The sequence below is a fragment of the Ovis canadensis genome, chromosome 10, assembly GCF_042477335.2.
Source record: "Ovis canadensis isolate MfBH-ARS-UI-01 breed Bighorn chromosome 10, ARS-UI_OviCan_v2, whole genome shotgun sequence".
NCBI classification, from domain to species: Eukaryota; Metazoa; Chordata; class Mammalia; order Artiodactyla; family Bovidae; genus Ovis; species Ovis canadensis.
In genome coordinates, this window is record NC_091254.1 from 59,910,354 (window position 1) to 59,923,499 (window position 13,146).

Here is a 13,146-nt window from a genome sequence, read left to right on the forward strand (position 1 = left end):
CAGGTGGGTTCTTTACTACTAAGCTACCTGGGAAGCCTGACCACCTACCTACCTCCTGTGAAATCTGTATGCAGATAAATAAGCAACAGTTAGGACCGGGCATGGAACAATGAACTGGTTTCAAATTGGGAAAGGAGCATGCCAAGGGTGTATATTGTCACCCTGCTTATTTAACTTATATGCAGAGTATATGTGAAATGCCAGGCTGGATGAAGTGCAAGCTGGAATCAAATTCAAGGTGGGAATATCAATAACTTCAGATAAGAAAAGACACCTTATAGCTGAAGGCAAAGAGGAACTAAAGAGCCTCTTAATGAAAGTAAAAGAGGAGAGTGAAAAAGCTGGCTTAAAACTCAGCATTCAGAAAACAAAGATCATGGCATTTGGTCCCATCACTTTATGGCAAATAGATGAGGAAACAATGGAAACAGTGAGAGACTTTACTTTCTTGGGCTCCAAAATCACTGCAGATCCTGACTGCAAGAGATGAAAATAAAAGATGCTTGCTCCTTGGAAGAAAAACTTTGACCAACCTAGGCAGCATTTTAAAAAGCAGAGACATTGCCTTGTCAACAAAGGTCCATCTATTCAAAGCTATGGTTTTACCAGTAGTAATCTATGGATGTGATAGTTGGACTATAAAGAAAGCTGAGCACTGAAGAGTTGATGCTTTTGAACTGTTGTGTTGGAGAAGACACTTGAGAGTCCCTTGGACTGCAAGGAGATCCAACCAGTCCATCCTCAATCAAATCAGTCCTGAATATTAATTGGAAGGACTGATGCTGAAGCTGAAACTCCAATTCTTTGGCCACCTGATGCTAAAAACTGTCTCATTTGAAGAGACCCTGATGCTGGGAATGATTGAAGGTGTGAGGAGAAAGGGACGACAGAGGATGGGATGATTGGATGGCATCACCCACTCAGTGGACATGAGTTTGAGGGGACGCCAGGAGTTGGTGATGGGCAGGGAAGCCTTGCGTTCTGCAGTCCATTGGGTCGCAAAGAGTCAGACACAACTGAGCGACTATAACTACTCAGCATGACTCACCCTTCATAGCACTGTGTTTTTGACATCTGAACTTCCTAGGCATGCATAAATTATCTCATTTGATCATCTCTGCAACCAGTGAGGAGATAAAACTGGCATCAAATGCCACACATTTTTCAGATACTGAAACTGAAATCCAGAGAGAAGCGACTTATGAAGGAGAAAACACTTACACAGTTAAGCTGAGATTCAGAACTCATGTGTCATGAATCTTTGTCCAATGCTATTCTCACTAAAACCATTCTTGAGAAAGATTTGAGGCTACCCTCTCCCATTTTGTTGTTATGTGGCTCCAAGACCCTCATAATTTATGCAAAACCATTGCTTAGATTTTGTTTCATACCATCCATGGACACATTAACTCAATCTAGAGATATGACTAAAGAACCTAACAGTAAATGAAGAAAAGAATGCATGAATAATTGTGTAAATAATCACACATACACATACATATATAGTGTGGCCATCTCACAATATCTATTATCCTAAAATCTATAGGTTACCAAGCATTTATTATGCACCTGGCACTGGACTAAAGTAGATGGGGAAACAGTAGAAACAGTGTCAGACTTTACTTTGGGGGGCTCCAAAATCACTGCAGATGGTGACTGCAGCCATGAAATTAAAAGACGCTTACTCCTTGGAAGAAAAGTTATGCCCAACCTAGACAGTATATTCAAAAGCAGAGACATTACTTTGCCGACTAAGGTCCGTCTACTCAAAGCTATGGTTTTTCCTGTGGTCATGTATGGATGTGAGAGTTGGACTGTGAAGAAGGCTGAGCGCCGAAGAATTGATGCTTTGAACTGTGGTGTTGTAGAAGACTCTTGAGAGTCCCTTGGACTGCATGGAGATCCAACCAGTCTGAGTCTGAGTCAACTCTGGGAGATGGTGATGGACAGGGAGGCCTGGTGTGCTGCGATTCAGGGGTCACAGAGTCAGACACGACTGAGTGACTGAACTGAACTGAACTGAACTGATACTTATTCCTTACAAAAATAGGACTAGACATTATTATTTTCAATTTATAGATGATAAAACAAGGTTCAAAGAATTCAAGTAACTTTGCCAAGAGCACACAACTAAAGTGGTACAGTGACAATTTGAACCTATTTCTGTTGATTTCACAGCTTACTGATTTATTGCATTTATTTTATCAATATAATTATGTACATTTACTTATATTTGCAAATAATTATTTTAAAAATATTAACTAATTTAATCTTTATAATAGTCCTGTGTTGTATTTTGTGCTGGTAATTTTTATTATGTATACTTCGATGTATACTTCAAGATCACTGCAGATGGTGACTGCAGCCATGAAATTAAAAGATGCTTACTCCTTGGAAAAAAGTTATGATCAACCTAGATAGCATATTGAAAAGCAGAGACACTACTTTTCCAACAAAGGTCCATCTAGTCAAGGCTATGGTTTTCCAGTAGTCATGTATGAACACAAGAGTTGGACTGTGAAGAAAGCTGAACACCAAAGAATTGATGCTTTTAAATTGTGGCATTGGAGAAGACTCTTGAGAGACCCTTGGACTGCATGGAGATCCAACCAGTCCATTCTGAAGGAGATCAGCCTTGAGTGTTCTTTGGAAGGAATGATGCTAAAGCTGAAACTCCAGTACTTTGGCCACCTCATGAGAAGAGCTGACTCATTGGAAAAGACTCTGATGCTGGGAGGAATTGGGGGCAGGAGAAAAAGGGGACGGCAGAGGATGAGATGGCTGGATGGCAACACTGACTTGATGGACGTGAGTCTGAGTGAACTCTGGGAGTTGGTGATGGACAGGAAGCCCTGGTGTACTACGATTCATGGGGTCGCAAAGAGTCGGACATGACAGAGTGAATGAACTGAACTGAACTGAACTGAACTGATACTTCATATGTGTGAAATATGGACTCCATTCCAAATCATTTAAAACTTTTCTTACATTCCATGTTTCTTTTGTTCTAAAATACAAACTAGTTTCTTTAAGATACAACAGCCTTTTTACTATGACTTTTTAAAAAGCATGTTTATATTGGAATATTTTATTTTTTACAAATTTTAATAGATAACATAATTATTTTCACTGTTCCATTTGCATTTCTTTGTAATTCTAGTAAGGATTTTCATGTGCTACCCAAATCTGTAGCATAAAACTGAACATCCATAAAATTCTCACACAAGTGATTTGTTTATTACTTAGTGAGAAAACCTTAAATAGATAGTAACTGTAACAGGTAACATGTGCCCATTTTATACCTTATATAGCAGAACTTGATAACTATAGGAGACAAATATTGCCTATGTTATAAGAGGACAACAAGAAAATTGTATTTGTAAACTGCCTTTGAAATCTTAATAATTTAACTAGTTCTTATAGTTAATTGTTAAAAAAGCTCTTCCATATAGATATTAGCAAAAGCTTCATCTCTGTATATATAGTCAGATATATTAAATAAAATCTTGCTGGAACTTTGTTAGGAATTGCTTTAAAACTGTAGATTGAGAAAATTGATGTACTTTTCATGTGAGATTTCCAGTCTATGAACAGTATCTCTCTCCATTTAAGTATTCTTTAACATCTATTCCAGTATTCATTTGATCATGGAGAAAGCAAGGTAGTTCCAGGAAAATATCCACTTCTGCTTCACTGACTAGATTAAAGCTTTTGACTAGCAAAATGCAGAAAATACTTAAAGAGATGGAAGTACCAAACCATATTACCATTCTCCTGAGAAACCTGTGTTCAGGTCAAGAAGCAACAGTTAGTATTGGACATGGAACATTTAAATGGTTCAAAATTGGGAAAGAAGTATGACAAGCCTGAATATTGCCATCCTGCTTATTTAACTTCTATGCAGAGTGCACACTAAGTCGCTTCAGTCATGTTCGATTCTGCAACACTATGGACTGTAGCCCACCAGGCTTCCCTGGGAGACTCCAGGCAAGAATATTGGAGTAGGTTGCCATGCCCTCTTCCAGGTATCTTCCCAGCCAGGGATACATCATGTGAAATGTCAGGCTGGATGAAGCACAAGCTGGAATCAACATATCAACAACCTCAGATATGTAGATGATACCATTGTAATGACAAAATGAAAAGAGAACCTAAAGAGCCTCTTGATTAGGGTGAAAGAGGAGAGTGAAAAAGCTGGCTTGAAATTCAACATGAAAAACCTAAATTCACGGCATCTGGTCTCATCAATTCATGGCAAATAGAAGGGGGAAAAGTGGAAACAGTGATAAATTTCATTTTCTTGGCCTCCAAAATCACTGTAGACAGTGATGGCAGCTGTGAAATTAAAAGATTCTTACTCCTTGGAAAGAAAGCTATGAAAAACCTACACAGTGTATTAAAAAGCGAAGGCATCACTTTGCTGACAACGGTTTGTATGCATGGATGTGAGAGCTGGACCATAAAGCAGACTGAGCACCAAAGAATTGATGCTTTCAAAATGTGATGCTGGAGAAGACACTTGAGATCCTCTTGGATTGCAAGGAGATCCTAAAATAAATCCTAGAATAAATCAACCCTGGATATTCATTGGAAGGACTGATGCTGGAGCTCTGATACTTTGGCCACCTGATGGGAAGAGCTGACTCATTTGAAAAGCCTCTGATATTGAGAAAGATTGAAGGTAAAAGGAGAAGGAGGCGGGAGAGGATGAGATGGTTAGATAACATCACCAATTCAAATAACATGAATTTGATCAAACTCTGGGAGTTAATAGAGGACCGAGGAGCCTGGCGTGCTACTCTCCTTGGGGTCACAAAGAGTTAGAGTCCATGGATCCCAGTCAGTGGGACCTGACTGAGCACACACATTTTATCACTGTTATATCCTCATCATGTTGCTATGGCGGTGTTTGTTTAGTCACAAAGTTGTGTCAGACTCTTGCAACCCTATGAAGTGTAGCCTGCCAGACTCCTCTGTCCACATGATTCTCCAGTAAGATTACTGGAGTAGGTTGCCAGGGGATCTTCCAGACCCAGGAATCAAACCTGGGTTTCCTGCATTTCAGGCGGTTTCTTTACTGGCTGAGCTACGAAGGAAGCCTTATCGTTTTACGAAATGTTACCTAGGGGAAAAATGGACAAAATACACAGGGATCTTTGCCTTATTTCTTACAACTGCATGTGAATCTATAATTATCTCAATACAACTTTCAACTTGAAAATTGGAGTCTTTAACTATTATTTGATATAACTTTGATCTTTGATCAGGGTTTACCAAGGGATTTAGATACAGATATGAACACATCTTATGTGTTTATTTAAATCAGTTGCTTCATTAATTAAAAAGTAAAATTTGCTGAATATACAGATTTAAATTGTTTTAATAACATAAAGTATATTCAGTGATTAAAATTTTGCATCTACCTCTAAAGCTTAATGTAACTGACCATTAAAAATTATTATTTATATTGATCATTCAGACTTACATGACAACTTAGATGAGGTGCATTCATGGGTGCTAGAATCAGCTAAATAAACAGCTAAATAGTAAAGGATTTTATATATACATGCATTATGTGAGTTTCTGCCATTTCTATTTCTTCTTCAGACTAACTGTTAAAGTCACTGAAATATAGTAGGAAAATAGAGGAATTTCATCTCAATACACTTTTTAGTAGTTAAATTGCAAAATGTGCATGTGTGCTAAGTCACTTCATTCATGTCCGACTCTTTGTGACACACTGGACTGTAGACCACCAGGTTCCTCTGTCCATGGGGTTCTCCAGGCAAGAAGGCTGGAGTGGGTGACTGTGTCCTCCTCCAGGGGATCTAGTTTGAGGCTGTTTTCTTTTTTTAACTGAAATTGATTTAAAAATTATGATCAAGTAGTTTTTAAATCAATCTCAGTTAAAAAATGAGTCTCAGTCTAAACACCTCCACTCTTTTCTTGGAAAAAGTCAAACCTAATTTTAGTCTTTCCATTAAAGTACCTCATACCTCCTCTTACCTGGAGAATCCCATGGACAGAGTGGCCTGGCTGGCTACAGTCCATGGGGTCACAAAGAGTTGAACACAGTGAGTGACTAAAACATACACACACTCCAGTCATAATACCAATCATTGTGAATATACAAAAGTATATGGAAATAGATAATTTTATTGAAGGAAATGGAGAATAAAATAATAATTTTAACCAAGATGTTCTTTCTCTTCCATATATCTAATGAAACAAAGGATTTACTGTCTCACTGATCATATTAAATAAAAACTATATATTTATATAGAAAATCATATTCCAAGAAGGTAAAAATTTCAGGATGCTTATTTTAGTGCACTATTGACATAGTACCCATGAAAATGAATAAGGAAAGAAGATAAGAGGGAAGGGAAGGAGAGAAGGAACGAAGGAAGGGAAGAGAGGGAGGAAAGGAGGAAGAGAGATAAAGAGAAAGAAGAAGGAAATAAAAATTTGGCCTTAGAAAAAGTCATCTGCAATTATATCCCTTGTAAATACAGTTAACACATTTCAAATAACTGAGAAAATGAATGGAAAATAATTGTTTATATGGTAAGAAAATATAAAAAGATCCTTGTATGGACATGATCATATTGAACAATCTTTGCAGAGACAATTCCTAGCTCCCAGCGGGTAGTTTAGGCTCTTAGAGTCCATAGGATATTGTTGATTTTATATTTTAAATGAAATAAGGAAGCAAAGGTAAGAATAAAATGTAAAACAAGTAATATACATTACATTTGGCCTGGTAACCATTCCCAGATATACAATAATAATATTCACTGAATATTATTAAGACAATTAAATTTGATTTACATGTGCACAAGATTCATAATGCACTAGAAATTGTAAGCAAAACAAAGAAAGACCTTAAGATCAACTGCAAATTGTGGAAATTGGTTTTTGAAGTATGGAAAATTAAAATTGATTCTGCATTATCTGTATTTATATGGTTATGTACATTTATTTATATGTGAAAATTGTATAAAACACCCAACAGATTTAGATATACTATTGCAATTATGAAAGAATTATTTTTAAATGTCTTTTTCTAATCAAAGAACAATATGTGAAACATGTAACCAAAATGTCATTCCAATAAAAAGTTAGTAAAATAGAGAAGCAAAGATATATTTATGACTATAAAGGAAACATGTACTAATATTTTTTTAAATGTATTTATTTTAATTGCAGGATAATTGCTTTACAATGTTGTACTGATTTCTGCCATACATCAACATGAATCATCCATAGGTATACATATGTCCCCTTCCTATGTAGCCTCCCTCCCACCTCCAATCCCTCCCGCCTCTAGGTTGTCACAGAACACCTGCTGAGCTCCTTTCATCATAGAGCAAATTCCCACTAGCTATCTATTTTACATATGGTAATGTTATATTTCAATGCTACTGTCTCAACTCATCCCATCCTCTCCTTCTACTGTGTCCACAAGTCTATTATCTGTATTTGTGTGTCTACTGCTACCCTGCAAATAGGTTATCAGTATCATTTTTCCATATTCCATATATTAATATATGCATTGATATACAATAGTTCTCTTTCTCTTTCTGACTTCACTGTCTGTAACAGGCTCTAGTTTCATCCACATCACTAGAACTGACTCAAATTCATTCCCTTTACAGCTGAGTAATATTCCTGACACCACACTTATGGCAGAAAATGAAGAGGAACTAAAAAGCCTCTTGATGAAAGTGAAAGAGGAGAGTGAAAAAGTTGGCTTAAAGCTCAACATTCAGAAAACAAAGATCATGGTATCTGGTCCCACCACTTCATGGGAAATAGATGGGCAAACAGTGGAAACAGTGTCAGACTTTATTTTGGGGGGCCCCTAAATCACTGCAGATGGTGATTGCAGTCATGAAATGAAAAGACGCTTATTCCTTGGTAGGAAAGTTATGACCAACCTAGATAGCATATTGAAAAGCAGAGACATTACTTTGCCAACAAAGGTCCATCTAGTCAAGGCTATGGTTTTTCCAGTAGTCATGCATGGATGTGAGAATTGGACTGTGAAGAAAGCTGAGCGCAGAAGAATTGATGCTTTTGAACCATGGTGTTCTGGAGAAGACTCTTGAGAGTTCCTTGGATTGCAAGGAGATCCAACCAGTCGATTCTGAAGGAAATCAGTGCTGGGTGTTCTTTGAAAGGACTGGTACTAAAGCTGAAACTCCAGTACTTTGGCCACCTCATGTGAAGTGTTGACTCATTGGAAAATACTGACGCTGGGAGGGATTGGGGGCAGGAGGAGAAGGGGACGACAGAGGATGAGATGGCTGGATGGCATCACTGACTCGATGGATGTGAGTTTGAGTGATCTCCTGGAGTTGGTGATGGATAGGGAGGCCTGGTGTGCTGCAGTTCATGGGGTCACAAAGAGTCAGACACGACTGAGCGACTGAACTGAACTGAATATATATACCACAAGTTCTTTATCCATTCATTTGCCAATGGACGTCTAGGTTGTTCCATGTACTGGCAGTTGTAAACAGTGCTGCAATGAATATTGGAGTACGTGTGTCTTTTAGAATTGTGTGTTTTTCTCAGGGTATATGTCCAGTAGTGGGATTTCTGAATCATATGGTAGTTTTGTTCCTAGTTTTTAAAGAAATCTCCATACTCTTCTCCATAGCGGCTGTATCAATTTATATTCCTACTAACTGTGCAAGAGGGTTCTCTTTTCTTCACTTCCTTTCCACCATCTATTGCTTGTAGATTTTTGGTGATGGCCATTCTGATTGGTGTTAGATGATACCTCATTTTGGTTTTGATTTGCATTTCTCTTATAATAGCAATATTGAACATTTTTTATGTGTTTTTTGATTGTATGTATTCTTTGGAGAACTGTTTAGATTTTCTGACCATTCTTTTATTGTTTTCCTACTATTGAGCTGCCTGAGCTGCTCATGTATTTTGAAGATTAATCCTTTGTCAGTTGCTTCATTGCAATTCACTTCTCCCATTCTGAGGCTTGCCTTTTCATCTTTATGGTTTCCATTGCTGTGCAAAAGCTTTGAAGTTTGATTAAGTCTCATTTGTTTATTTTTGTTTTTATTTCTATTATTCTAGGAAGTGGGTCATAGAAAATCTTGCTGTGATTAATGTCAAAGAGTGTTTTGCCTTTATTTTCTTCTAGGAGTTTTATAGTTCCTTGTTTTATATTTAAGTTTCTAATCCATTTTGAGTTCATTTTTGTGTGTGGTGTTAGGAAGTGTTTTGTATGTATAGTATCATATCATCTACAAACAGCAAGAGTTTTACTTCTTTTCCAATCTGGACTCCTTTAATTATTTTTCCTGTCTGATTGCCATGGCTAGCATTTCTAGAACTATGTTGAATAATAGTGGTGAGAGTGGGAACACTTGTCTAGTTACTGATCTGAGTAGAAATGCTTACAATTTTTTATCATTGAGAATAATGTTCACTCTTGGTTTGTCATATATTGCCTTTATTATGTTGAGTGTACTAATATTCTTGGAAGTTATTCCTATAGACTCCAGCATTGGCTATTTTAGTTCAAGTTATATCTCCACTGATGAAAGATTTGGATAAATTTATCACTATATTGCTATTTTTTGTTGTCTCTATTATATTCCAGTACTGAAAATTTTTAAATAAATACACATCCAATATTTTCTTTAAAGGTCTACATTTTGCTTTAAAAGAATGCTAAAAAGAAACATAGTTACATAATGCTGAAATATTTAAAAATTTTTAACAAATAATAATTAATTTACTTAAATAAAATATAGGAACATAATATGTAAAACTCATGCTTTTTCTTCAATGTAAATATTGCTTTAAGAAATATTCTTGGTAATTCCCATTGTTATTGCTTCAGTAGAGAAAGAATCTCCAAACTGAACTAACTGGTTTAATAAATTTGGCATTTCTGTAATAGAACACAAAAATTATGTGAACATTGTGATTAAAATAATATTTTTTTGCTGAAAAGGAAGTAAATCTTATGGAATAAACATATAATGATGTAAGAATTATGTACTTTTTATTTGTTTGCTCATCTAAATATTATCTACTCAGCCCACAAGTAAACATCCACACATAGACAGTAATGTCAGTTTTTAAATATTTTGACCACTTGTAGTTCTATATATGTATGAACAACTTAGTTTTACTCACATATGCACACAAAATCATAATGAAGTTATACTGTTTATTGTTAGGAAGCTAAAATATATTTCCAGCTTAATTTACATCTAATAAATATTCAACCTTACTTGTACCATGGCCTCCATTTTGCTTTTGCTGTAGTTACCACAGGTGAAAGGAACATTCCTGAGTTAGGAAGGAGTTATGAAATCAGATGGATGTCTTTTAAATCACAGGAGTGATTTTGACTTTTGTTGAGTGTGAGATATGAAGCTATTAGAGTTTTTTAAAAAGAAGGATCACTCTTTGTGATGAACAAAGATCCTGTTACTTACATTTTGGATTTAGTGTTTGGTTTATTCCTTCCCCACTTCTGGTCAGTGTTGCTTGATTCTATATTTTATTTGCTTTTTGAAAGCTAAAGCATATGCCAAGTGAACTATACCATCTCATCTCACAGGAAAATGTGGTTTAAAATAATTTAATTAGAAGTTGGTCCCGTTCACTACAATGTATTAGAACTTGGTATTGAGTAAAATTATGAAAAAATGTTCTCTAACTTTCATTTTACCCTATGCAATAAGAAGTATAGAACAAAGCAGTCTAGAACATCTGTGCAAGGGTGAGATAAAGAAGTCAGACTATCTTTCTCCTCTACCACTTTTATTATATGAGTTTTGCTTTCATAGTTAGAATATAACTGCTCAATTAATATAATTCAGATGCAAAGGGGACAAAATTGTGGCTATCATTCATCTTTGCTTCCTGCAACAGAAGATCTGTACTGCCATGGTTACAACAGTAGTGCTGTGCTTAGTCATTCAGTCATGTCCCACTCTTCACATCCCAATGGACTATAGCTTGTCAGGCTTCTCTGTCTGTGGGGATTCTCCACGCAAGAATAAGTGAGTGGGTTGCCATGCTCTCCTCCAGGGGATCTTCCTTACCCAGGGGTTGAGCCCAAGTCTTCCACATTGCATGCAGATTATTTACCATCTGAGCCATCAGGGAAGCCCAAGAATGCTGGAGTGGGTAACCTATCCCATCTCCAGGGGATCTTCCTGATCTAGAAATTGAACTGGCCTCTCTTGCATTGCAGGCAGACTCTTTACCAGCTGACCTACCAAGGAAGCCCACCACATGTAGCAGAGGAAGACAGCAAATAAAGGGGTCAGAGAATATTTGCCACATCACTGTCTATATGCATAGCATAAAATAAAACGACTCAAATTGGCTAGTATTTTTTTAACATAGAAATAGTTTTGCTTTGAGTGTGTGTATGTGTGTGTGCATATAAAAGAGAGGGTATACGAATATGTGAAGGAAAAAACAAGTTTTTTTCAGCCCAATTTATAATGAGAGTGGAAGATAGTCTCTTTTCCTAAAGGGAAACATCAGAATTGTGACAATAAAATAAATATTCTTTGATGATAGGATTATGCTTTGTTTAATGATAAATGCAAGACTTGGTGACTCTATTTTGAGTTTTCTCTACTCATTTTTCTTTTCCTGGTAAAACATTCCACTTGAACAACATGTAAGATTTGATCCATTGAATCAGCTTCTTTGGGGAATGAATCTGAGTGAGTCTTGTAAGGATGAATTATGGTTGGACCTGACATATCTGTTGAGTGAGATATAGATAAAATGCTCTTGAGTTATAGTTTTCAAACCCCAAATCCAAGAATTTCTATTTTTTTTTTAGACATGCTTAGCTAGAATTATTGATAATACAAAAGAACTTTGTGTTGTGGAGACAGACACCAACTTGGAAGACTCCTTTAATTTTTGTTCAGGTATAAGTAATTCAGTCTTCTAAAGACTGTGATATTGAGCACCTTGTTAAAATCTAGTTGATTTCTTGAAGTCACGTCTTCTCTAGGAAAAGGCTGAAGTGCCACACTTAAATAAAGCTTAGGAAGGTAATTTTTGTATGAGAAATGCCTCAAAGTCGAAGAGGAGAAACGAGGTCCAGTGTGGAGGCCATGGTCATGGGGAAAGTACTTTCTTTTTATTGATACCAGAAAATATCTAAGGTAATTAGAACTTCAGTCTTGTGTCTCCTGTGGTGTACCTCTTGATGCACATTATCAGACTTTCTTGACTATTCAGAAACATCTTTGTGTATATCCATGGTAGAGATTCACAGTGTTGGTCCTGTATATTTCTCATGGAATGTTCAGATGAGGGAGGGACTGTACTTCTATAACTCATTTGCATTTTTTGACTCAGGAAGACAAAGCACTGGAGGGAGTAAAATTTCTCTCTGGTACTATGCGTGAGAGAAACTTTTCTTTAATGTGCTTATTACTGTCACCAACAATTAGATTGACGAGGGGTCTACAATTCAGAATCACTGGATAAGACAATGCTGTTCAGTAAGACTGAACTTTCTGATTGCCTCATGGGTTACCAAAGGCTGCGTCTGACAACTCCAGTAAGTATTTTAAGCAATTAGTTTTTTTTTTTTTTTAATGCAAAGATAAAATACCACATCTGTAATAAACCAGATGCTTATCCTATAGAATATTGAGCTTTACTGAACAAAACTTCTCTGAATGAAAACAGTTAATATTTGTGAGGCAAACAAATCTCTAAAGTGCAAAGAAGAAAGGAAGATGAAAGGGACATCTTGTGACATGACATTAAATCTATAACTCTGACCTGATTTCTTCATCTGATTTATTGGTATTTATTTTCCAGAACCAGAGACCATGCGAACTGATGACAAATAAATATTGTTTACTTTGCCTCAAAAATATTTCTTAATGTAATCAATTTTTCTATCATAACTGCAAATTTATTTTTGAAAATTCTTATAATATTCTTTGATTACAGTATTAATGTTTAAATGGTCTGCAATAATATATGCTCAATTACTCTTAATATTTGTAATTTGAATCAATGTTCTGCCTTAATTAGCCTTTCTGTGGTTTAGAAATTTACTGATTTCAAGTATCAAATTATGGAGGTTAATTTTAAATGTTTTTGTCTATTTGCCAC